This window comes from Prionailurus viverrinus, chromosome B4 (genome assembly GCF_022837055.1).
Source record: "Prionailurus viverrinus isolate Anna chromosome B4, UM_Priviv_1.0, whole genome shotgun sequence".
NCBI classification, from domain to species: domain Eukaryota; kingdom Metazoa; phylum Chordata; class Mammalia; order Carnivora; family Felidae; genus Prionailurus; species Prionailurus viverrinus.
In genome coordinates, this window is record NC_062567.1 from 130,755,713 (window position 1) to 130,781,791 (window position 26,079).

Genomic DNA, 26,079 nt, shown 5'->3' on the forward strand with positions numbered 1-26,079 from the left:
GACTAGGGAGTGACATTCTGACAGTCCAATGACGTACAACCAGCCCACACTCAGCACTTCGAAGGGGATAAATCAAGGAGCCGGCGCGTATAGATTCCGTTATTAGGCAATACTGGATGGAGAGAGGAGCTCAGTGGAAGCAGCGTGAGAACGAGGCACCAATGAGCTAAAAAAGGAAAAAAGACGATGGTTGCGCCAAGTGAGCTCGGCCGCCATCATGCTCTAGTTTCCCCTTCGCCTCTCCGGGTCCGCGACCAAGGAAGCGGCCTCTGGGATGCTGAGGGGGTGTGTCCCCGAATGATTGGCGCAGGCAGTTCAGCCAATCGTAGCTCGTCAAACGGGAAGCACTTGACCAATGAGGGGCGACGGCAGCGGCGAGGACTTGGAGGGGCGGAACAGCAGCTTGATGGGCATAAAAGCCAGCCAGTGAGAGCCGGAAGCATCCTCCCTGTGGCCAATGGAGTGGGACTCTGGGCGGGCCCCCGAGTGTTTGTGTTGTGGTTTTGGGGGAGGGAGGCGGAGGGGAAAGTTTGTTTATTTTGTTTTTAGTTTCTGGGGTCCCCGTGTTTCTGGGAGGTGAAGCGGGAGGGAGTGACCCCCCCCGCGCCCCTCAGTCCCCCTACTACGTCGCCTCCATAGCCTGCGGAGAAGCGGGGACCGCGCGCATCGCAGCGCATCGCCTCACAGCGGAACGCCGCGCACTCGGAGCCGGCGCGGCTCGGCGGTGAGTGAGGACCGACGGCCACTGCCGCCCTTCCCCTCCCCCCGCGCACCGCCCAGTCAGAGCTGGAGGGCCAGGTGGGCGAGGACGCCCGCGGGAGCGCGCGGCGCGGGCCGGCCTGTCAAGCTGAGTCGCAGCGTGTGCGTGTCCTCGCGAGTGAGCGCGCGCGGCGGGGACAGGGCCGGAGGGGGGGGCGGGAGCGCGCGCGGGCCCCGGAGGGGGCGGGGGCGTTGAGCGCGCGCTCCGTGGGGGCGGGCGTGTGGTGGGTTCGACCCCGGGGCGGGGAGGGACGCGGGCGACGTCCGGCGTGCAGGGAAGAGGCGCCCCGAATGGCAGGGCCGGGGCTGGCGGGCGCGCGCGGCTCCGGGCGTCACGCGCCAGCAGGTGTGAGCTGGGGGAGGGCTTCCGGGTGGGCTGGTCGAGTCGGGTTCGCTTCCCGTCGCTGGGGGGCCTCCGGGCGGGGAGAGACGCCCCGTCGCGGCGGAGAGCCGGGCCCGCCAAGGCGCGTCAGGCCCCCTGCCCGGCGGGTGGCAGAGGGAGGCGTCAGGCCTGTGTGGGACCCGCGTGTCGGCGGGAATGCGTCCCCCTGCTTAATCCCGGCCGGGGGTGGGGGTCCCCTCCCGCCCCCGCCGTGGGGGTCCCCTCCCGCCCCCGCCCCTCACCCCAGAGCCCTGCGGTGTGTGGCCACCTTCGAGAGGCGATTCAGACTTTCCACAAGGAAATGGGACGAAACAGCACGAGGAGTGTTTTCGGGCTTCCTGTGGGCTGGCTTCCCTTAGGTTCAAGCTAGCGGGCTTATACCGGTGGGCGGAATACCCTAAAGTGGCTGAAGATACCCAGTAACGGTAGCTTCTTAAAGACCAGCCTATCCTCAGTTCTTTAGGCACAGTGTACCGGTCGGGCTTTTAAGTTTCCTTGCCATCTCATGTGTCTTTTGGCTGTTTTATTACTTTTTAGCACCTATGCGAAAATTGTGCGAGGAATAAGGGGAATTTCAAGTTGGTCATTTGTATTACGATAGAAGCAAAATTATGCAACACAATTGGCCAGAGATATTTCTCCATAGTGAACAAAACGTCATTGGTTGCCTTTCCTCACCCTAGTAGTTAAGCGTACGGACATAAGGTGTATAAATTTTTGCATCTTAGCATTTTGTGAAAGCTGAACAATAGAGGCTGTTTCCTTCATTGTTGTGGGGAATTTCAATGGATGATAGCTTCCTGTTGATTGGGAGAAGCATCAATGATCTTGGCTTTGAAACTGTATATAACTTGGTGGTGTTATGTAAATGCGTCTTTAAAGAACTTTTAGCACATAGTCTTGCACCTCTACATTGTGCAGTTTTGCTGTAGGTAGGTAGTGGGAGGGGTATGAACGTAGGTAGATCCCTGCACTAAGGGATCCAGAGCACAAATCAGACCGGTTTGTCCCACTTGGGAAACAGCGATGATAATAACGATGCCTTCATATTTTCTTGGTTCTTGGCCGTTTTTAAGTGTTTGTCCCCAACATCATGTATTTGAGCAGAATAGTTTCTGATAGGACTTAAGAAGGAATTACCAAGCTGCATTTCTAAGGTAGCATATGAACATCATGCCCTTGAAAAAATAATTTTTTTCCTCATTCAAATGGAAGCCCTTAAAAATGTTTTAAATCAGAACAATACCACTTGTTCAAATGATAGTAACGTTAACCAGCATTCACTGCTTACTTCTCATATGCCAACCTCTTTATATTTTTTCCTAATCCTTCTCTCAAGCCTGTGGGGAAGGTGTCATTACTGTTTTATGGATAAGAAAAAGATCCTCGAAGAACCATGTTTAGTCTCAAGTCTGTCTGTTTTCAAAGTCTGTGCTTATTCCATTTTGCCTCCTAAATTATCCATGGGAAGAAAGGCAGAAGGTAGACAGGAGAAGAAAAGGCAAGTGCCACTGATGATTAGGTTGCCTTAAGAATTTAAGGTTGACTTAAGAATTTAACGTTAGGCCACCTGGGTGGCTCAGTCGGTTGAGCCTCCCGACTCTTGGTTTCAGCTCAGGTCATGATCTCTCGGTTCGAGGTTGGTAAGTTTGAGCCCCGCGTGGGGCTCTGCGCTGCTTAGGATTCTGGCTCCCTCTCTGCCCCTCACCCCTCAAGCTCTCTTTCACTCTTCCAAAATAAATAAATAAAAAATAAATAATTTAAAAAGAATTTAATGTTAAACTCATTCTTACTTTTTAGAAATTAACATTTTTACAAAATTGCATCCACGCTTTGTCTTCATTTCTTCCCTGTTTGGTTTTTATAAAGGTAAATAGAAATGCATTTAATTCAGAAGGTCAAGGCTTTCAGAGCCCTTTGTGCAGATCTCCACTCCAGTACCTTGTGATTGTGATAAACCCTGTGTGCTCTTCCAAGGACCAGGCCTTACTTTTGTATCTAACACGGTACTTGGCACGTAGTAGGAGCACAGTAAATGTCAGCTAACTAAGGAGCAGAGTTAAAAGTGTAATGATTTTGGGTTTGTTTTAGTGGTTTTAGTTTAACAGGACAATAATAAAGTGAATAATTCATGTGCAAAATGCACGTTCTAGAAGAATACGGAAATGGAGCAACTCATGGTGTAGAAGGTTGGCTCTGCCAGTTTGCTGAATCTTCCAGTTCCCCTTATCTCTTTGAGCTGTGTGCCATTCTGTTCTTCCTTTCATCCCCAGAGTTCTAAAAGAGGAGGCTGTACTGACTGCTTCTCTTCACTGCTCAAGTTTTTCTTTGAACCTTTGCAGCCTGGCTCCCAGCCTTACCACTCGCTGAGGCTTTTTCCAAGGTTGCCAATTACCTAATGGTTAAAATTCCCAGAGCATCTTTTCGGGATTTATCCTGTTATGTCTCCCTGCAGCAGTCCTTTTGACTATCCCTACCTCTTTAAAAAACGTTATTTAAAAGATTACATACAGTGGGGTGTGTGGGTGACTCAGTTGAGCATCTGACTCTTGATATGGGCTCAGGTCATGATCTCGTGGTCATGGGATGGAGCCCCACGTCAGACTCAGTGCTGAGCATGGAGCATGGAGCATGGGATTCTCTCTCTCTGACCCTCTCCCCCATCCTCTCTCTCTCTGCCTCTCTCTCTCAAATTAAAAACAAAAATAACATACAGTAACATTAACTTTTAGTATGTGTACAGTTCTATGAATGTTAACACAGGTATAGATTCGTGTAACCACCACGACAATCAGGATGGTTTCACCATCTCCCAAAAAGTTCCTCCTCATACTGTATCCCTTTTGATATAGTATGAGGACTTCTTTCTCTCCTGACTTCTATCCCAGAGATAAACACCAAGGATCAGACTTAGGCTCCTTTTGTTGTTGTTTTATTTTTCTCTTTCTACTCCTGGAAAATGTTATTTACTTTTGGGACTTAAACTGTCACCTTTGTATCTGCTAACCTGAATATCCACGTCTGACCTCTCTTCCCACACTCCAAAACATCATTATTTACTGCTAGAATTCTTCACTATTTGTTCATATTTCATATGTTTAAGGTTATGTTTAACTTTGCCTCCTAAGCCAGCTCTTTATCCGATTTTTCTGTATTTTTTGGTGATGCCATCCTCCTCCCTGCTGGCGACCCTGGAGCACTCGGAGGGCCCTATAATAAACTCTCTTATCCCAGACCTGGAATCCTGCTACTCAGCTACAAATATTGGCTCCTGCCTCTTTGCTGCCAAGCTGGCTCCCATTCAGTAGTCTGAGCAGAGTGTAGGTAATTGGAGTACTTAGAACGCCATGGGGATCAGACCACTTCTCTGGTCAAAACCCCTGTGGCTTCCCGCTGTACTGAGGCCCGTTTGGGATTTTATTTTTCATCCTATGAGACTCTGAACGATTGGCCTCTGCCTGCCCCTCCAGCCTTCCCTTGTCTCTTTTATGGCCCACCCCCCTTTCTTTTAAAAAAAAAATTTTTTTTTCAACGTTTATTTATTTTTGGGACAGAGAGAGACAGAGCATGAACGGGGGAGGGGCAGAGAGAGAGGGAGACACAGAATCGGAAACAGGCTTCAGGCTCTGAGCCATCAGCCCAGAGCCCGACGCGGGGCTCGAACTCACAGACCGCGAGATCGTGACCTGGCTGAAGTTGGACGCTTAACCGACTGCGCCACCCAGGCACCTCCCCACCCCCCTTTCTGATGTCCTAATTACTCAGTCTTTCTTTCAGTTCCTTGAATTACCCAGACCTTTTCTTCGCAGCCTCAAGGTTTTTGTACGCACCACTCTCCTGGCTTGGGCTGTTCTTCCCCCGCTTCCCCCTTAATCTTCACCCACCTGCCTCCAGGGTTGTGATTAAAATGTCACTTCTTCAGAGAGGCTCTCCTTTATGGCCTCCCACCACCACCCCAGTCCACCCTCAGTCGGGTCTCTCAGATCTCTTGTTCCTTTTTCGTAGCTGTCACCACAATTTGTGATTCAGGACCACGTCTGTTTTGTTTCTCTTGTCTCCAGAGCCAGCCAAGCTTCAGGCTCATGGCAAACCCCCAGTAAATATTCGTTGGCTGTGTTGTGAGTCTGGGCTTTGCTTTTATAATTTATTGCCCTCTTGTAGTTTCTGGTAGCCTTGCATTCTACTCCTACCTTCTCTGGGACTTGATCTCACTGTTGGAAGTCTTGCCACACAGAGCTAGATCTGAAATTGCTGAAGAGGACACTGATCCTGTTCTTCTGAATTGTACCTCTGCCTGGGAGCCCTGACTCCTAACCCCTGACCCCCCACTAGATCTAACCTAAACAGTGGCTGACCTTGCTCAGGCTGCTCAGCAGTGCACCTTGGTTATCCAGGCTGGGCCAGGGCTTGCAGCTCACTCTTCCCTCACCTCACCCTGCTCTGGATTTCTCCTCTCTCCACCCAGCGTGTGACTTCCAAACACCTGTGTACCATCCAGTTGAGCCTGCTTACCCTTCGACCTTTGCCAGCCTTTTGACATTGACAACTGCCTCTAGGGTCTTGATCCTACAGATTGCCCCCACACTAATCTTCCTGAAAGAGCACTTTCTGTTTCCTGTCCCCTCCCCAGATCTAGCACAGGCACTTATGGTTGAAAACCTTCAGTGGTGTTTCATTGCCTAGAGGGTTTAAACTCTAGCTTGTTATTTCAAGTGCCTCAGACTAGTGTTGTCCAGTAGAAGTAGACTGCAGGCCACAAATGTGAGCCACACTGAAAAGGTAGAAAAAGTGAAATAGATTTTCATAACATTTTATTTACTTCAGTATACCCCAAATATTTTATGTAAACGTGTGATCAGTGAAAAAAACAGTGAGATGCTTTACATTCCTTTTCGTTTTGTTTTGGTGTTAGGTCTTTGAAATCTGGAGTGGATTTTTCACTTACCCCATCCCAATTTAGACTAACCACATTTCAGGTGCTCAGTAGCCACATGTGGCTAGTGGCTACTGTGTTGGACAACACAGCCCTAAGCTGTGTGCTCCTCAGAGTTGGAGAGCTCTACCTACGTAGTTCCAGCTGCTGGCCTTTGATAACTGTATTCCCCGTATCTACAGCCAGCTCCTCTCCAAACACCCAAACCTTCCTTGCTTGGGGATCCCAAGGTATCCCTAAAGTTCAGTTCTCACCGTTTCCTCTAACCCTTTAACATTATTTTTGTGTGCGTGTTACTGTTTTTTCATACAGTAATTACGGTAATTCTCATTTTGCTTATAATTTGAAGTAAAGTTAAAAGGGGTGCCTGGGTGGCTCAGTCAGTTGGGCGACCGACTTCGGCTCAGGTCACGATCTTGCGGTCTGTGAGTTCGAGCCCCGCATCGGGCTCTGTGCTGACAGCTCGGAGCCTGGAGCCTGTTTCAGATTCTGTGTCTCCCTCTCTCTCTGACCTTCCCCCATCCATGCTCTGTCTCTCTCTGTCTCTAAAATGAATAAACGTTAAAAAAAATTTTTTTTTAAAAAAAGTAAAGTTAAAATATTTTTTTTTTTTAACGTTTATTTATTTTTGAGACAGAGAGAGACAGAGCATGAACGGGGGAGGGGCAGAGAGAGAGGGAGACACAGAACCGGAAGCAGGCTCCAGGCTCTGAGCCATTAGCCCAGAGCCCGTCGCGGGGCTCGAACTCACGGACCGTGAGATCGTGACCTGAGCTGAAGTTGGACGCTTAACCGACTGAGCCACCCGGGTGCCCCATAAAGTTAAAATATTTTAATAACTGGGGGCGCCTGGGTGGCTCTGTTGGTTAAGTATTTGACTTCGGCTCAGGTCATGGTCTCACAGTTTATTAATTTGAGCCCCACATTGGGCTCTGCTGACACCTCAGAGCCTGCCTCAGATCCTCTGTCTCCCTCCCTCTCTCTGCCCCTTACCTGATTGCGCGCACATGTACTTTCTCTCTCAAAAATAGATAACCATTAAAAAAATATATTTTAGGGGCTCCTGGGTGGCTCTGTCAGATAAGTGACCGACTCCTGGTTTTGGCTCAAGTCATGATCTAGCAGTTTGAGAGTTCGAGTCCCTCATTGGGCTCCGTGTTGACAGTGCAGAGCCTGCTTGGGATTCTTCTTCTGTCCCCCACTCTCGGCCCCTCCCCCACGTGCGCTTTCTCTCTCTTTCTCTCAAAATAAATAAATAAACTTAAAAATAATAATAACATAAAAAATATATGCATATTTTAGAGGCACCAGCTCAGTCAGTTAAGCATCCAGCTTTGGCACAGGTCATGATCTCGTGGTTAGTGAGTTTGAGTCCCGCATCGAGCATTCTGCTGTCAGCACGGAGCCCGCTTTGGATCCCCAGTCTCTCTCTCTCTCTGCCCCTCCTCTGCTCTCTCTCAAAAATAAACATTTAAAAGAAAATAAAAGTAAAACAGATATTTTAATAACTGATATTTAACAAGGGATGGGCACTGACCAGTGGAAATAAGTGCCTGATGAACTAGAACTGATGGCGATTGTACACAGCCTCTGTGTTCTCATCTGTGTGTACCTGCTGAATAGAGCTCTGGTCATTCGGAGTTACTGTATTGTTGGCATCCCCCATACAACTATGAGTTCCTCAAAGGCAGGCTATTGTCCTACTCATTTTTGCATCCCAAGACAGCTCCTGACCTGGCCTATATAGTAGGCAGTCTATAAATACTTTAAATGGACAAATGCTACCTTATATGTTGTTTTATTCTGTGTTCTATATTTTATCTTTCCAAATAGAAACTAGAATATAAGTCCTTTGAGGACAGAGATCATGAATTATGAAGGAGTATATACAATATTTTCTCAATGGTCTTCATAGGAACATTTCTTCTCAATGAAGATTTGCTTTAAAAAAAAGTAACTGGGGTGCCTGGATGGCTCAGTCAGAAGAGGGTGCAACTCTTGGTCTTGGGGTTGTTTGAGCCCCACTTTGGATATAGAGATTAGTTCAAAACATAAAATCTTAAAAAATATAAAAATTAAAAAATAACTGTTCAGGGATACCTGACTGGCTCAATCAGTAGAGCATGCCATTCTTTATCTTGGGGTCCTGAAGTTGGGGGCATTGAGATGCCCATGTTGGGGGCATAGAGATTCCTTAAAATGTTTGTTACAGCCCATTAGTGATGTTTAAAAAGTTGAATAAAGATTTTTAAAAATAACTGTTTAGATATTTTGGGTTTTCAGGCTGGGTCAGAAATGAGGTTTCACTTTTTTTTTTTTAATGTTTATTTATTTTTAAGAGAGAGAGAACAGGGGTGGGGAGGGGCAGAGAGAGAGAGGGAGACACAGAACTTGAAGTGGGCTCCAGGCTCTGCGCTGTCAGCACAGAGCCCGATGCGGGGCTTGAACTCACTAACTGTGAGATCATGACCTGAGCTGACGTCGGATGCCCAGCCAACTGAGCCACCCAGGCGCCCCAAGGTTTGGCTTTAATGAGACTTATTTTCTTTTGTGGTTTGTAAACTGGCTCGGAAAGCAGCTTCAGAAGAACTCCTTGGAATTAATGCATACCCTTCCAGAGTTAGAAGCGCAGTTGGTTTTGGAAAGGCACTGCCCAGGAGTTAAAAGTCCTGGGTTGGTTTGTATTGCAGACATTTGCTTGGGTACCTACTATGCTTCAAGCACAGGAATGAATGAGAATTAAAAACTATAATAGTGTGAAAGAAATGCTCTTTTAACACAGAGATGAAATGATTAATTCTTCCTAGGAAGATTTCATTTTTCTCTGCTCCGTTTTATTTTACCCATTTCTAGCACGGACTGCCCTGTGTCATGTTTCTAGGTCTGTCTCTCTCACTAGATTATCAGTTTCTAAAGAGCAAGACTGTTGTGTTCATCTCTGCATCCCTGAGTACTCACTGTACTGTGCCTGCCATATTGTAGGCTCTCAAGTGTTTATTGAATAAATAACCTCAAATAAATTACTTAGCTTTGCAAAACCTCCGTTTTTTCTTTTGTAACCAGGGAATTCTCTGCCTCAGAGAATTGTTGAGGCTGCAAAAAGAATAGTTTTTTAAAACCAAATATCTATTCAACATATGTTCTACCTCAGTATAAGACAGTCAAAACACATGTGTAAATCTGATCATATTTGTCCCCTGCTTAAAACTGTTAATGAGGGGGCGCCTGGGTGGCTCAGTCGGTTACGCGGCCGACTTCGGCTGAGGTCATGATCTCGCTGTCCGTGAGTTCGAGCCCCGCGTCGGGCTCTGTGCTGGCAGCTCAGAGCCTGGAGCCTGTTTCAGATTCTGTATCTCCCTCTCTCTCTGACCCTCCCCCGTTCATGCTCTGTCTCTCTCTGTCTCAAAAAATTAATAAACGTTAAAAAAAACAAAAAACAAAAAACTATTAATGAGTACCAAAAGCCCTGCCATACCCCTTTTGGAATATAAGCTTCATAAATCACTGGTCTCTCTTGTTCACTGAATACCCAGTGAACACCCTACCTTCTTTCCTGCCACTCTCCCCTTTGCTGCCTGAACTCTCACCACACTGACCCCCGTCTGGTTCCTGAAATGCATAGTCCTCTCCACTCAAAAGTTTTTTCCTTGCACTTGCTGTTCCCATAGCTTGGAAGCCCCCCCACCCTGACCTTAGTTGATGCCTCTTCAATCCTGTGAGCTCAATTTATGACACTTCCTTAGTGACTTGCTAATCACCCCCACCCCAAATTAGATGTGCTCCCCCCCGTTTTTTGTTTTTTTTTTAATTTTTAAAGGGCCCCTGGGTGGCTCAATCGGTTAAGGGTCCAACTTCAGCTCAGGTCATGATCTCACGGTTCATGGGTTCAAACCCCACATCAGGTTCTGTGCTGACAGCTCGGAGCCTGGAGCCTGCTTCAGATTCTGCGTCTTCCTCTCTCTCTCCCCCTCCCCCACTCATGCTCTGTTTCTGTCTCAAAAATAAACATTAAACAAAATTTTTTTTAAGGTTTTATTTTTTAAGTAATCTCTACACCCAACGTAGGGCTTGAATTTACAACCGCGAGATCCAGAGTCACACCCTCCACGAACTGAGCCACCCAGGTGTCCCTCGATGTGTTTCTATTAAACACTCAGAGCACTTGGGGCGCCTGGGTGGCTCAGTTGGGTGAGCGTCCAACTTCAGCTCAGGTCATGACCTCCTGGTTTGTGAGTTTGAGCCCTGAGTCGGGCTGTGTGCTGACAGCTCAGAGCCTGGAGCCTGCTTCAGATTCTGTGTCTCCCTCTCTCTGTCCCTCCCCGGCTTATACTCTTGTCTCTCTCTCAAAAATAAATAAACATTAAAAAAATTTTTTTCAACACTCAGAGCACTTAATAGAATTGTAATGAAATAATCATTTCATTTATATATTATTTCTTTGCTAGAACATAGCTATGTGAAGAAAAATACTTCGATTTTTTTCACGTTTGTATAACCAGTATCTGGCATTGTAAGTTACACATAGTAGGTCTTAATAAATCTTTTTCACATGAAGTTAGGAAAGAGAACTAAAACTAAAAATAGAATTAGGGGCGCCTGGGTGGCGCAGTCGGTTAAGCGTCCGACTTCAGCCAGGTCACGATCTCACGGTCCGTGAGTTCGAGCCCCGCGTCAGGTTCTGGGCTGATGGCTCGGAGCCTGGAGCCTGTTTCCGAGTCTGTGTCTCCCTCTCTCTCTGCCCCTCCCCCGTTCATGCTCTGTCTCTCTCTGTCCCCCCCAAAAAAATAAAATAAAATAAAAAAAATAAAAATAGAATTAAAAGAAGTAGTCATTAAAAAAAGTAGTCATTCTAATGGTTTAAATATATGGGGGTGGAAGGGGCTTTCCTTTTTAAATTGTCTCCAGGTTCTTTGCATATTTTTTAAATTACTGCTTATAATAGATACACATTTTAAGATTACAGAAAGAATATTGTTATTAAAATTTTTAATATGTCTGGAAATCTTAGTTACTAATGAGTGTCCTTTTAATCCTTATTAGTAGAAATGATCAGAATGGTTATTCCTGGCTCAGTCAGTGGAACACGTGACTCTTGATCTCTGGGTTATAAGTTCAAGCCCTATGTTGGGTGTAGAGATTGCTTAAGAATAAAATCCTAAAAAAAATTTAAAAATTAAAATCTTTTTATATGTTAGGGACTAGGATGGCTACAGTTTCACTGAACATTTGCATGTGTACATGTGCTGAATGCTCTTAGACACTAGGACTACAAGAATGGGATGAGAAGAGATCTTTGCTCCCGGGGAGTGCACAGCCAAGTGGGCGTGACAGACTTGGACACAGATGAGTTCCAGTTGGTGTAATACATGCTGTGAGAGACAGTACAAGGGATGGGGCAGGGGGGGAAAGGAAAGTCATCAATACAACTGGAGGTCAAGAAAGCCTTTCCAGGGAGGGAGACACTCCCAGTAAGTCATGGAAGAAAAGGGCATTTCAGGCAGAAGCAAAGGGAACAGCCTGTGCAGAGGTACAAAGGAACATATTTAGTATATGGAGAAGACAGCTATATGGAGAAGTGGTATGCTTTATAAAGCTGGTCTTGGGGTACAGGGCCAATGGCTGACTTACAGGCTGTGACATGCTACACTCAGATTCTTAGATTACGTTGCATTTCAGAACTGGAAATGATTTTAGAAATAATGATGCGATTCTGTATATTTGAATTCATAAAAGCATTATAAAGTACCATTCAGTGTCAGCTATACTTAAAAAAAGAAAAAAGTACCATTCAAAGAAGATTAGTCATAAACCAGAATGGTGCTTGTCACTGTACCTATAACCATGCAAATGATATCAGATGGAGTTAGAAAGTGGTGACTCATTTCAGCTTATCTGTAAGAGCAGAGTAAAGGAAGTGACCTCTTGCTTGACTGCCTGAGGTGAGTGTTGATCCATCTCCCAAAGGCCAGATGATGAACCAGTAAAAGGGATGAGATCAGAAAGCAGTATCTAGAAGAGCCTCTGGATATGTGTACGTTTTTACAGCTTGAAGGTTGTTAAATTGGCTGGGGCTCCTGGGTAGCTTAGTCAGAAGCTTCCGACTTCGGCTCGGAACATGATCTTGAGGTTCGTGAGTTTGGGCCCCGCATTGGGCTCTGCACTGATGGTGCGGAGTCTGCTTGGGACCCTCTGTCTCCCTCTCTCTCTGCCCTTCCTCCCCCTACAACCTCTCAAAAATAAACATTTTTTTTTAAAAGTTATTACATGTCTGTAAGTCTCCAATTGGTCTATTGAACTAGCATTAGTTTAATTTGATTCTCAACCATAATTAAGAAAGGAAGATTTGTTGAACATAAATCTAGCCCATTTTCCTTCATTTTATTCCTCTTTAGTTCACTGCTCTTTGCTTTCTTGTCTTCCTTCCATACCTTTTCCTCAGCTCTGTTACTTTTTTTTTTTTTTTTTTTTTTGAGAGGAGTAGGGAGGGGCAGTGGGAGAGAGCGAGAATCCTAAACAGGCTCCACACCCAGTACAGAGCCCCATTAGGGCTCACTCTCACAACCGTGAGATCATGACTGAGCCAAAAATAAGAGTTGGATGCTTAAATGACTGCCCCCCAGACCTGTTACTCTTAAGTATTGCCTCCTTTCCCCCAATTCATCCCATCTCTTCCCATCTTTTTTTTATCCATTATCAGTAAGCTGTTTTCAGTTTCAGCTGTGGGATACCTGTACTTTGCTGGCTTATACAATATTTCTCAGCTTTGCATTTTCAGAGCTTGATATTTTTCAGAATGATTGGAGGTTACGCTGGGGAGTGCTGGTTGACACTCAGAATATGCTACTTGACCATTTCAATGTCAATTGCTACAAATTCTTTTTATTTATTTATTTATTTTTATATGAATACAAATTCTGTGTGATCATTTGTTGATCTAGATTACAAGGGGCAAAAGAGATAATGGATGGTAGGAAGAATGACAGCAGTGAGTGTAGTTTATTTCAAGATGTTTGGAAAAGAAAGAAAGGAAATAATGGAATCAGGGCCAGGTTGAGAAGGCAACCTGTTAAAGTGAGAAATTCTACGTAAAGATGTGTAGCAAGGACCCAGGAGAGAGAGAAAAATTGAAATTGTTTGAATGGAGATGGTAGCAGGTAATCCACAGGGCAAGGCCACCAGATTCCTGTCAAGGGCATAGGTGGCATGACAATCCTTAGAAGTTCTTGTAGCTCCTCAACTAGAGAAAAGGGAGAAGTCAGCGTTCCTTTCTTGGTACTTTGAGCTCAAAACGAGTTTATACTGCTCTGGCTCCCAGCAGAATGGTTTGCACATAGCAGGTGTAGACATTCTGAGAGATAAATTCACAGGATCGAAAGAAAATACTGGTTATAACTTGAAACATGTTCTAGTTACTAGATCACATTGTGTAGTTTATGACAAATGAACATGTTTATTAATCCTGTGTCTTGTGAATAGGACAGGTTACGTTGTATTCTTTTCCTAAAAGTGTTCATTTATCAAATGTATATATTTAAAATATACCACAATTTTTATAATGCTGTTTTGGCATGTCTTTATTTCAAAAACACACTGAGAACCTCAAAAAGTGGAAGTAGACAAGGTTTCCTCATTTAGGCCCAGGTCAGCATAGCAATTGAAATGTTTTGAACATCTACTAGGTTCTGGTGAAGAAAGAAGAAAAGAGAAACAAAGTAGAAGGATGAAAACTGAGACCCTCCAAGGACTAGATATTTATCCTTCCTGGAAATCTTACAAGATGGTCTGTCATACTCAGCAGGGAGATCTTTTACCCAGTTGTATATTTCAGTGGCACTTCTGAATATAGAATCTCTCCACTTAGATGTACCAACAGATTTTAAAATAAATCTTTTCCCAACTACTCTTTTGTCAACCTCTTCACTATAAAACTTTCTATATTTTTGTACCAAAGTGTTTAGAATTTATGATATTTTTATTTTGTAGTTTGGCTGTATCTCCTTAAAAAGACACGCTAATGACTGATTCCCCCTTAAACCATGCAGGTGGGTCTGTGGATAAAGAGAGGAGGTTTTTTTATGCCCACACATTCCCATTCCTGAAACACAGCTCAGTGGGGAAAACATTACTTTTAAAACACAGAGAGAATTAGTGAAAAGGCTCTTTGTAGAAATAACAAAAACAAAACAATAGAATGGAAATGCAAAACACATCACATTTCGAGCCAGTAAGGGCTGGTTTGAAAACTTTAAAAAGGGGACCCTGTGCCCCACAGGCAGCTTGTGGCTCGGCCTCAGCATATTGTGACACCGCCCTGCGCTTCCTGAACCTGCCAGAGCCCAGGCTCAACACTGATGTTTTGTGTTTGCTTTGGAAGCGGATGCTCTCTAGACTTCTATTTACTGTACTTAAAAATGAGTATTTAATGTCATTTTCTCTTGTTTTCCTTTAACACCCCCCCCCCCCCCCCCCCCCCGCCCAAGACTTGGGAATTGTCATTCAGAGTGCTTTTTAGGAAGGTAACTCTGGAGACTGGAGAGGGTACTCTGCTTCACCTCCCTTAAAAGTTGTTGACTCTGTTGAGTCCCCTCATTGGTAACCCCCCCTCCCAATCCCGGGTCACCAAAGCCTGAACCACTGAATCTTGGAGCATTGTCATCTCCCTTAGCGCCTTTCTCTGTGGCTTTGGACCTTGAGCCTCTCCTTTTTGGTTCCACTCCGCCATCCTGATTCTAAGTCACCCTCAGCTTGTGGCTGGATTATTAAAATAGCTTCCTGTCAGTTGCTCTGTTCCTAGTTTCTCACCAGAAAACATTTCCTACATACTATTTTCTTTATCAGCCTATGCTTTCTTATTCTGTGAAATCCAAACACCTGTGTTGGAGCCAGGCTCCTTCACTGCTTCCAGCTTTCTACTGTCATCCCCTAGTTTTGAACCTTTGCCTTTTTTTTTTAATGTTTATTTATTTTTGAGAGACGGAGACAAAGCATGAGTGGGGGAGGGGTAGAGAAAGAGAGGGAGACACAGAATCCGAAGCAGGTTCCAGGCCCTGAGCTGTCTGCACAGAGCCCAACATGGGGCTTGAACTCACGAGCTGTGAGATCATGACCTGAGCCAAAGTCGGATGCTTAACCGACTGAGCCTCCCAGGCCCCCCTGAACCTTTGCCTTCTATACAATTTTTTCTCTATTTTCCATATGATTCTCTCGCTTTTTGTCCTCATACCTTATCAAAGGCTATTCCTTATGTAAAATATCCTCCCTGTTTCTGGCTTCCAAACCATTTTGCTTCTCACTCTCAGAAAGCCTTCTCTAAAGTTTTCTTCCTGGAAGCCTTTCTTTATTAAAGCCCTCTTTCATTTGGACAGTTTGTTTTCATTGATGTGATTGAATACACTAAATAAATAAACTTTCCTAATTTCATTCATTACTTTCAGTGGCATTTTTGTCCGTTCTTTTGTGTTTTTTTTTTCATATACAACTGTATCATTTACAAAGAAAGTCAATTTTATTTTCTGACCTTTGAGTTCTAAATCTTGCCTTATCGAACTGGCTAGGACCTCAGGTACCATGTCGAGTGGAAGAAGTATGAATGGGCACCTTTGCTTTTTCCTTGGATGTAGGGGGAAAACATCCTACTGTCAAGTGTGATGTTACCTGTGTTTTTCCTAGTTCCTTAGCTGCTACTCAGCTGAATACTGGAGGGATCCCCCTACAGATCTCGAGAGTTCTTCCTCTGTGCGGCTCTTCCTTTCCAGTGCTGTTCACTGCAAACTCTGGCTGCCTCAGCCTTCTGGAAATCTCAGCTGCATCTCCTCAATTCAGGGAGGTCTCTGAGTTCCACTTGGGTTTCCCCTCCCGGCGGCTTGGTGGCCTGGAATCTTTCCCTAGGCAGCAAGCTAGGGCAATTGTAGGGCTCAGCTTGTTTGTTTACCATCTCTTTAGGGATCACTGTCCTTCCTTGCCTGATGTCCAATGTTTTGAAAACCGTTGTTTATATATTTTGTCCAGTTTTTTAGTTGTCTGTTTGTTTTTTTACCTGCAAGGGTACATCCGACTGCTGTTACCCCGGGTTTTCTGAAAGTGGAAGTACTGTCTTTTCTTAAAACATCTGAGGAATTATTTAGGAGTTGCTTCCAGAATAAGAAATACTCTTTGGAATTTCCGTAGGGAAAAATCTTCATTCTTTCACGGTGGATTTGATTTAGGGGAGCAACCAAGAACCATTTTTCAGGTCTGGTTAAGTGATTTGTCTGGGCAATACTGTTTGGGGTCCAAAATGAGTTCAAAGTAATGAGGCACATTTCCTTGTGTGATTTGTAAATTGGTCTGGAAGCAAAGTAGGAGTTGCAAAGTATTTTCAGTGATGGCAACTTGATTGAGATAATTACCTATGTAACTTCTTAGGAGTGTGTACCTTGAAAAATAACTTCCATTTGAATGTTTCTATATTTTTTTTTTTAATTTTTTTTTTTCAACGTTTATTTATTTTTGGGACAGAGAGAGACAGAGCATGAACGGGGGAGGGGCAGAGAGAGAGGGAGACACAGAATCGAAAACAGGCTCCAGGCTCCGAGCCATCAGCCCAGAGCCCGACGCGGGGCTCGAACTCGCGGACCGCGAGATCGTGACCTGGCTGAAGTCAGACGCTTAACCGACTGCGCCACCCAGGCGCCCCGAATGTTTCTATATATTGATTGGTATATATTTAGTATCAGTTTATATTTACAGCTTGGACTTAACTGCTTCTTATAAGGTTTCTTAAATTGTTTTTTATGTGATACTCTCTCTCCAAATTGATTATAAACTCACTGACCTCTGGATAGTTTTGTACCTCGTCTCACTATGCTGCACTCAACTGTGGAAGCTCCTTAAATCAGGATAGTTAACTAATTTCTAGTTAACTATAATTACTTGATAGTTAACTGATTCATAAGGAAACAAAGATCACTCTGTCAAAATATGCTACATGATATAAAGGATATAAAATTGGGTTTTGATACCTGTATAGCATTATTAATGCCTTCATAATTTAAAGTTACTCATGTAAGATATTGAATTCCAGTAGCATGAGCACATATCTGTATCTGTCTTAACCCTGCAGGAATTATGTGAATGACTTAGTTCAAAGAGATGCCTTGAATCTGGATCTGTTATGCAATTAACCAAGGAATATCCTTAGAACCTAATAGATTGGTATATGTGCTACCTTAGATGAACCCTATATCACTGGATAAAATTCTTTGCGGGGATGGGGGGCGGTAGGGGGCAGAGGAAGGGTAACAGTCTTTTCCCACAATCTTTGTTTTTATTTTTTTTTTTAATTTTTTTTTTATTTTTTAACGTTTATTTACTTGAGAGACAGAGCATGAACGGGGGAGGGTCAGAGAGAGAGGGAGACACAGAATTGGAAGCAGGCTCCAGGCTCTGAGCCATCAGCCCAGATCCCAACAGGGGGCTCGAACTCACGGACCACAAGATCGTGACCTGAGCTGAAGTCGGACGCTTAACCGACTGAGCCACCCAGGCGCCCCGTCCCACAATCTTTGTTTACTGGCATCTGCAGGTCCCATTAGTCCCACCTCCACCTCCCATTAGAGAATAAGGGCTTTTGGAATATATTCTTAATGGATTAAATTCTTAAATCTTTGACTTTCAGTATATTTTTTAATTTCCTGTTTTTAGTTAATTGATTTTACAGCTTTACAGTTCTTTCATAGTCAATCTTGTAATAGAGACTTTCGTTATTCATACTTACATGATGTCCTCTTGGCTTGCTCTTTACCCTTGATATTCTAGGGCCTTACGATCTTGTTTTCTTTGTTCTCTTTTCTTCCAGTTCTGCTTTGTTCAAGTAAAAGGAAGATTACAGTGGGAAATTCTCTTTTAAATTCTTATATGTGAGATGGACTTTTTTTTTTAAATTTATTTTTTATTTTAGAGAGAGAAAATCTTAAGCATTCCACACTCAGCACAAAGCCCTACACGGGGCTCCATCCCATGACCCTGGGATTATGACCTGAGCCGAAATCAAAAATTGGATGCTTAACTGCCTGAGCCACCCACACACTGCTGAAATGGAGTTTTTAATTCAAAATTTACCCTGAAGTTTTTAATTTTTGGTTTTAATTAATTTAGAATTCCATTTATCAGTGACGTTTTCATATGTACTATTTCTGATGGCCACATAAATTTCATGGATAGTAAAAACTGTAATTTAGTAAACAATACTGGTAGAGATAACCTTATCCTTCCTTTCTAGGATATAGCAACAACTAGACAACCAGTTGTGCCACTCATGTTGCTTTAAGGAATATTTTGAATTATTTTCAATCTTTAGTTTTTTTTGAGTATAACTCTGTGAGAGCTTCCTTTAGGCAGAAATAATTCGGGGTTCTGCATCCCACACACGTGTTAAAAGAGGTTTTCACAGCTTTCATGTCTAGCAGTTGTGAAACGAGGTTCCTGTTTGGTTGCGTTGTTTCTACCATTTTGTTAGTTGTGTGAGAGTGGGGGAGGGAGGGAGGATTGGTGTGTACTTAAAAAAAAAATTCAACCAATTTTGTTTTATGTAGATACAACAGTTTAAAATGTAGTACTGTATTTGTTTATTAAAGTCTTTATTCTGTCCCTATTTTTCATGTGAAATCTGCCAAATTACTCTTCGTTGTAATTAATTATAGGTTCTCAGTAGTTTTATGTCTTAGTTCTTGCTTTAATCTGGCTTTACAGTTTTGTTTCTATAATAGAGAACTTTGAGTTTCGCAAGTTTCATTATCATTTGTTATTTAGTCATATAATATAATGGAATTGATACGTAACGGGGCTAAAATACATAATTTTCCTTACTTGCACATGTTCTCTTGACTTTTATTTTGTGTTCTGTTCCTTGATAACTATTTGGATAATGTGACTTCATTTTTATTTTGATTTTTTAAAATGATTTAAATTGGTGCTTGTTCACTTTTAAAATCTGTGCCCCTCTTTGATAAATAAAAAAATCACGGGGCGCCTGCGTGGCTCAGTTGGTTAAGCATCCAACTTCGGCTCAGGTCATGATCTCATAGTTCATGGGTTTGAGCCCCCACGTTTGGCTCTGTGCTGACAGCTCAGGGCCTGGAGCCTGCTTTGGATTCTGCATGTCCTTCTCTCTTTGCCCCTCCCTCACTTGCACTCTGTCTCTCTCTCAAAAATAAATAAACATGAAAAAAAATTTTTTTAAATCACATGCCCTTTGTTTTTGTTTAAAAACTTTTTCATGTTTGTTTATTTTTGAGAAATTGGGGGGGCGCGGTGCAGAGAGAGAGGGTGAGAGAGAGAGGGAGAGGGAGAGGGAGAGGGAGAGAGGGAGAGAGAGAATCCCAAGCAGGCTCCGTGCCAGCAGTGCAGAGCCGGACTTGGCCCGATCTCATGAACCAAACCATGAGCTCATGACCTGAGCTGAAATCAAGAGTCAGAGGCTCAACCAATAAAGCCACCCAGGCGCTTTTTTTTTCGTCTTGAACACAGAAAGAAAATCACAACATATCGACAGAGGTCTGCTTTTTTAACTTCACGATCTTTACCCCATTCTGGTACTACCCTCCTGCCAAAGGTGATAACCACCCTTTTGATTTTAATGTCACCTTCAGAGAGTGGTTGACTTAGAATACCTTGGAGCGGTATAAAATGTTCTAATAATAATACAGTTAAAGATTTACAGATATTCAAAGTACAACATTTCTAATAGCAGTAAGTTTCTAGAAAAGAGAAATTAATTAGTTCAAATTGTGAGAACATTTTCAGGAAAAAATTATGTATTTCAGTGGAGGCTGACAGGACCATTTTAATGAAAAGCCATTTTGGGCTTCATAGTCCTTTATTGGAAACTGTAAGGGCCATCAGTATTTTAGAATTTAGAGATTTTCTTTGTTTTTAGAAAGCTAACAAGATGCTTTTACCGCATATTATGTAATGTCCCTGCACAGTCAGGGGCAGCACTTTGTAGTTGAATACGTTAATATTTCGGCAGCCAGAGCTATGACTGTTCTCACTTTAGTGGGGACGCTATAAATAGTCTCATGTCAGTTCAGGTCAGATTTGGCTGCCAATTAAGTTCAGATCAAGTATTTCTACCAGATGAATTACAGAAAACTGGTGGTTTTCAGAAGTTTTTGGATTTGGGAATTTCGGCTAAGGGATCATGGGCCCGTGTTTACTCTCTGAGCCCTAATGTTTAGTGTCTTTTGTTCACCTTCAGAAAATGAAACCTGCTTTCCTTTTTTTTCTCCTACAGGATACAAGATTAAATCTGTTTTCTACAGGCCAGTTAATAGAAATTAGGACACCTCTTCACAAAGCTTGATCCCTTAGGCGGCTGTCACTGTCACGTGGCGCCTTCTACACTCCTCTGGCTTTATGTTAAGAATCTTCTGGTTCCTTTCCCCATTCTCCTTTCAGAAGTGCTTTGTGGTAATAAATAGTAAAGAAAAAGGATATAACGTGCCGTACTTCACGTAAGATATATCCTATCTCGTGTAATAAGGTTTCGGAAGAAGCAGCAAGCTTTTCTCTGGACTGACCTTTTCTACTATCAGCTAATGTGGTAGCTTTAAAAATAAATCTTTCTGAAAGGAATCCGCGCTTTTGGTAAAACAAAAATCCAGCGGTACAAAAGTATAAATAAAAAGTAGAAGCTTTCTCCTGCCCTTTGGTGTTCCTCACCCAGCCAGTGTTTGACCAGTTGTTTTAGAGCTTTTCTAGGGGTTTGGATCCTTTTTGGTTTGTTTGGTTTGCTTTGTTTTTGTTCAGACATTCCAGAGGACCGTTTGGGAAATTCCAATTAGACATTAAACCCCACTTGGACTAGTTTGTGTTCATTAAGTGTTGAACTATGGAGACGGCCTTTTCTGTTCTAGTTGACATGTATAAATTTTATTTCGGGAGCTGTTTGTTCAAATTGCATCCTTATGAAATAAATGTTAATTAGATTTTTTTTCATATTAATTGTTCCAAACTGAGAATATCTGAGTATTACCCACATACAAAAGTAGAAATAACAATGACTTAGTGATTTATTTAGCAAAAAGTAACTTTTTTACGTAAAAAAATTATATGTAATATTTGACAGTGCACACTTACTTTTAAGGAGCACTTTTAAGAAGTGGGGTGTTAGCTCATTTGCCAAGTCAGGGTTCTCAAGGTAAGCATGTGGGCAGCAGGATGCAGATGGGGTCCCAGCGATTATTCCTGAGAATATTACTGAAATTGTTTGTGTTTTTAAGCCCATGATAAATGTAATATGAGCTTAATGCATTTATCCATGAATGCCCTTTGGGGGAACGTGTAAGTTTTTGTTTTATGTGTTTATATGGAATCCAGATTTTTTATTATTTAGTTCAACAAACATTGATTGACTGCTAGTTACGTGAAGAACTGGCTTCATAATAGAGAGAGAATGTTGGGACATTCCAGAGCACTGTCCAGAGAGTGCTAGAGAAAAAAGCTGAGAACCACTTTTCCTAAGTCATAATGAGGCTGTCAGATATCCTTTTTTGTTTTTTAATTTTGTTTGTTTGTTTATTTATTTAAGTTTATTTTTATTTATTTAGAGAGCATGTGCATGCAGGTGGGGAGGGGCAGGGAGAGCGGGAGACAGAACCCAAGCAGACCTGTGCTGTCAGCACAGAGCCTGATTTGCGGCTCAAAATCACGAACCGTGAGATCATGACCTGAACCAAAATCGAGAGACTGATGCTTAACCAAATGAGCCACCCAGCCCCCTCCTTGTTTTTTAATTTTTAATTATTTTGAGGTAGCGCGTGCATGTGCCCACAAACCCATGAGATCAAGACCTGAGTGGAGATCAAGAGTTGGCGTTTAACCAGCTGAGCCACCCAGATATACCTTTTTAAATGAGGGTGTGCCTAGTAAGTTTTGGCTGAAATGTATTCAACTGAAAGACATTCAGTCTCAAACTGCTTGGTACCGATTCTTTAGCTAGCACTTCCCCCACTGTACCCCTACTACCCCTGCCGCCCCTGTACACATAGGGTCTGGATTTTTTTTTTTTTCCTAGTCCTTGTACCTGGTACCATGTATGTGGGACAGAAGAAATAAGTAGTCATTCGTGTTCCAGGCTGCCTGTTTGCCATCTTAGAACCTCAGATGCCTTGTTTTTGCAGAGTACCTATAGACTATTGTTGTTGTTGTTATTCTTGTTAAGTGAAGGTCAAGGCCCCTGCCTTTGTCCTCTCCTTGTGGAGCTTTGTTAGGATTCAGTACTACATTGAATAGGAGCTTCTCTGATGTGGCTGGGAATTGTGGGAGCTAGAGATTTCTAAGGACTTTATGGCAAAGATCTGGCTGGGGAGTGTCAGAATCTAGGGCCCCTTTCCTTTTAGTGGTATTTTGGAGAAGCTGGAAACACATGCTCGCCTTTGACATTACAGTCTCTAGTCATTAAATGAAGGAAAAATTGCCGGTTGATGAAAGGAAACTTGACTGTGAAATGTAGTAGTGGAGCTCCTGGGTAGCGCAGCAAGTTGGGCTTCTGACTCTTGATTTCAGCTCAGGTCATGATCTCAGGGTCCTGAGATCAAGCCCCACATCAGGCTCCATGCTGGGTGTGAGCCTGCTTGGGATTCTCTCTCTCCCCCCTTTGTCCCTCTCCCCACATCATGTTCTCTCTCTCTTAAAAAAAAAATGTATGGGGCGCCTGGGTGGCGCAGTCGGTTAAGCGTCCGACTTTGGCCAGGTCACGATCTTGCGGCCCGTGAGTTCGAGCCCCGCGTCAGGCTCTGGGCTGATGGCTCAGAGCCTGGAGCCTGCTTCCGATTCTGTGTCTCCCTCTCTCTCTGCCCCTCCCCCGTTCATGCTCTGTCTCTCTCTGTCCCAAAAAAATAAATAAGCGTTGAAAAAAAAAAAAAATGTAGTAAAGGGGCACCTGGGTGGCTCAGTTGAGCATCCAACTTCGGCTCAGGCCATGATCTCACAGTTCATGGGTTTGAGTCCTACATCGGGCTCTGTGCTGATAGCTCAGAGCCTGGAGCCTGCTTTGGATTCTGTGTCTCCCTCTTTCTGCCCCTCCCCTGCTTGTGCTCTGTCTCTCTCTCTCAAAAATAAGTAAACATTAAAATAATTTTTAGGGGCGCCTGGGTGGCGCAGTCGGTTAAGCGTCCGACTTCAGCCAGGTCACGATCTCGCGGTCCGTGAGTTCGAGCCCCGCATCGGGCTCTGGGCTGATGGCTCAGAGCCTGGAGCCTGTTTCCGATTCTGTGTCTCCCTCTCTCTCTCTGCCCCTCCCCCGTTCATGCTCTGTCTCTCTCTGTCCCAAAAATAAATAAACGTTGAAAAAAAAAAAAATTTAAAAAAAAAAAAAATTTTTTTAAATAATTTTTAAAAAATGTAGTAGAAATAAAACTATTATTAAGTGGGACTGACGTAAAATAATAAGCAAAAGTTTGCTATAAAGTCAAGCAAAGAAAATAATCTTAAGTAGTAAAAAGCCAGTTAGCAAATTAAACAATAAAAAACATCACATTTAAAAATAGTGCTGAATATTTTAGGCAGTTAGGTAGAAGTTAGAAGAGTAATATAATTTTCCTCTATGATAGGAAATGGTAAATAATTCAAGATAATTTAAGAGTAATAAAGGATATAAATTTGGAGAAACTTTAGAGTATTTGAAACCAGTACATTTAAAGATGGCAAAGTATTCGTTATGAATTTCAAAAAAGGTGTTAACATATTACAAGTATGCTCTGTAGCTAATGCAGATTCTAAATTTTATGTACATTATTAAACTAGTCAGATTTTCTATTTTGTTTTGAATTAATTTGGTAATTTCTGGCTTTCAAAGAGTTTTCCTATTTCATCAGAGTTGTCTAGTATATTGACTTAAAGCTGTTTATAGCATTCTTATTTATTTATTTTTGAGAGACAGCATGCATGTGCATATAGGAGAGAGGGGCAGGGGGGAGAGAGAGAGAGAGAGAGAGAGAGAGAGAGAGAGAGAGAGAGAGAAAATACCTCAGGCAGCCTCCACACCCAGCAGGGAGTCCTAACATTCTTTTATTATTTTAATCCCTATAGGATTTAGAGTGGAATGTTCTTTCTTGCATATTTGATATTGGTACTTTGTGTGAATTTGTGCTTGCTTTCCTTTTTTCTATTCTAGCTATAAGTTTATCAATTTTATCAATCTTCTCAAAGAACCAGCTTTGAGTTTCATAGATTTTCTCTGTTGTCTTGCTGTTTGTTTTCTGTTGTTGTTGATTTCCAGTCTTTGTGTCATATTACTTGCTTTGGATTTAATTGGCTCTTCTTGTTCTAGCTTCTTAGAGATGGAAACTTAGGTCATCAACTTCAAACCTTCCTTGTTCCCTAATAGAAACATTTAACGGTATAAATTTCCTGAGCCTGGGAAAGAGCCCAATGAGGGGCTTGAACCCACAAACTGTGAGATCTTGACCTGAGCTGAAGTTGGACGCTTAACCGACTGAGCCACCCAGGCACCTCAATGTCACACTCATTTTAATAGGGTCCGTTGGCCCCTCTTTGGGCTCTGTGCTGACAGCTCAGAGCCTGGAGCCTGCTTTGAGTTCTGTGTCTCCCTCTCTTTCTGCCCCTCTCTTGCTCGTGTTCTGTCTCTCTCTCTCAAAAATAAATAAATGTTAAAAAAAATTTAAAATCTTTATCTGCTGATTCTATAATTTTCACCATTTTTTAGTTTGTTTCTGTTGACTGACATTTTTTCTTTTAATTATGGGTTACATTTTCCTGCCTCTTTGCATGTAATTTTTTATTGGATGTTGTATGTTGTGAATGTTGCATTATTAGTTATCTTGATTTTGTTGTCTTCCTTTAAAGAGGATTGAATTTTGTTTTGGCAAGCAGTTAAGTCACTTGTGGGTTAGACTGATTTTTTTTTTTTTTTTTTTTTAAGGCTAGTTTTTAAACTCTTAGGTTGATCTAGAATTGCTTTATTTAGGCTTCTGCATTTAGCTCTCTAATAAGACCTGGCCTGTCTAGGGTCTCTGCTGAATGCCTGCAGTGTTCATTGAAGTTTCCACTCTGGCTGGTTGGAGTTCAGATGTCTCCCATATGGTTATCAACTCTGGGAATTGTTCAGTTTCAAGTCCTCTAGTTGTTTGTTTCACACACACCTGCCACCCTCAACAGTTTGGCTCTGCCCAGCCATGTAGAATTCTACCCTACAGGTTGGTATAGCCAAAGACTCAAGGAGACCTTCTACAAAATTTTGAAACTATTTCTATATGTGGAGCTCCTTCCTCTCTGATACTCTGCCCTGGCAGATTCCAGCCTTCTTAGCTCCCCTAAACCCTGAACTTTGTCACCTCAACCTGTTTAGCTCACTGGGCTCTGCTTGTGGTCATTTCCACAGTGCTACAGTGTAGAAAGTACCTCCAAGCAGAAAGCCACAGCCTTCATAGGACTCACCTTTGGTTCCTCTCTCTCAAGAATCATAGTGCTAACTGTTGTTCAGTGCCTAAAACAGTTTTTTCCTATATTTTGTCCAATTTTCTAGTTGCTTAAAATGAGAGGGCAAGTCTGGTACTAATTGCTTCATCATGGCCTGAGCAGAAGTTGAGAGGTATTGTTTTTATTTTCAATTTATAGGTAAGGAACTCATGGCTACAGATGTTTAAGGAATTCTTCCTTCTGTACTCCTTTTAGCAGACGGATAGTCTTTATGTTTGTCTCTTTAAAACCATACAACTTACCGCCAGCCACATTGACCCCTGTCTGCTCTAGACCTGGGTTTCGCTTTTTCTGCAAAGGTCAAGGTAGTTAGTATTTTAGGCTTTGGGGGTCACATAAAGTCTATGTCACATATTCTTCTTTATTTTACAACCTTTTAAAAATGTGAAAACCATCCTTAGCTAGTGGGCCACACAAAACCACACCATGGCCAGATTTGGCCTGGGGGTCACAATTTACCACCCCAGCTGTAGACAGTGCCTTTGTATCTTAGACTTTCCTAGGCCCCCACTTATTCAAAAGTCAT

General features: G+C 43.0%; 1 protein-coding gene across 4 annotated transcripts in view; it reads left to right on the forward strand.

The window, feature by feature from the left end:
• The first annotated feature begins 514 nt into the window (after positions 1 to 514).
• TNRC6B (trinucleotide repeat containing adaptor 6B) overlaps positions 515 to 26,079 on the forward strand; it is a 253,543-nt gene continuing 227,978 nt past the window's right edge. For 3 of the 4 annotated variants that reach the window (XM_047864960.1, XM_047864966.1, XM_047864968.1), the window contains exon 1: positions 515 to 724. The gene's annotated coding sequence lies outside the window, so the exon portion shown is untranslated. Of the gene's footprint in view, positions 725 to 1,039; positions 1,106 to 26,079 lie in introns of those variants that run through there. The other variant, XM_047864962.1, reaches the window with a different exon arrangement.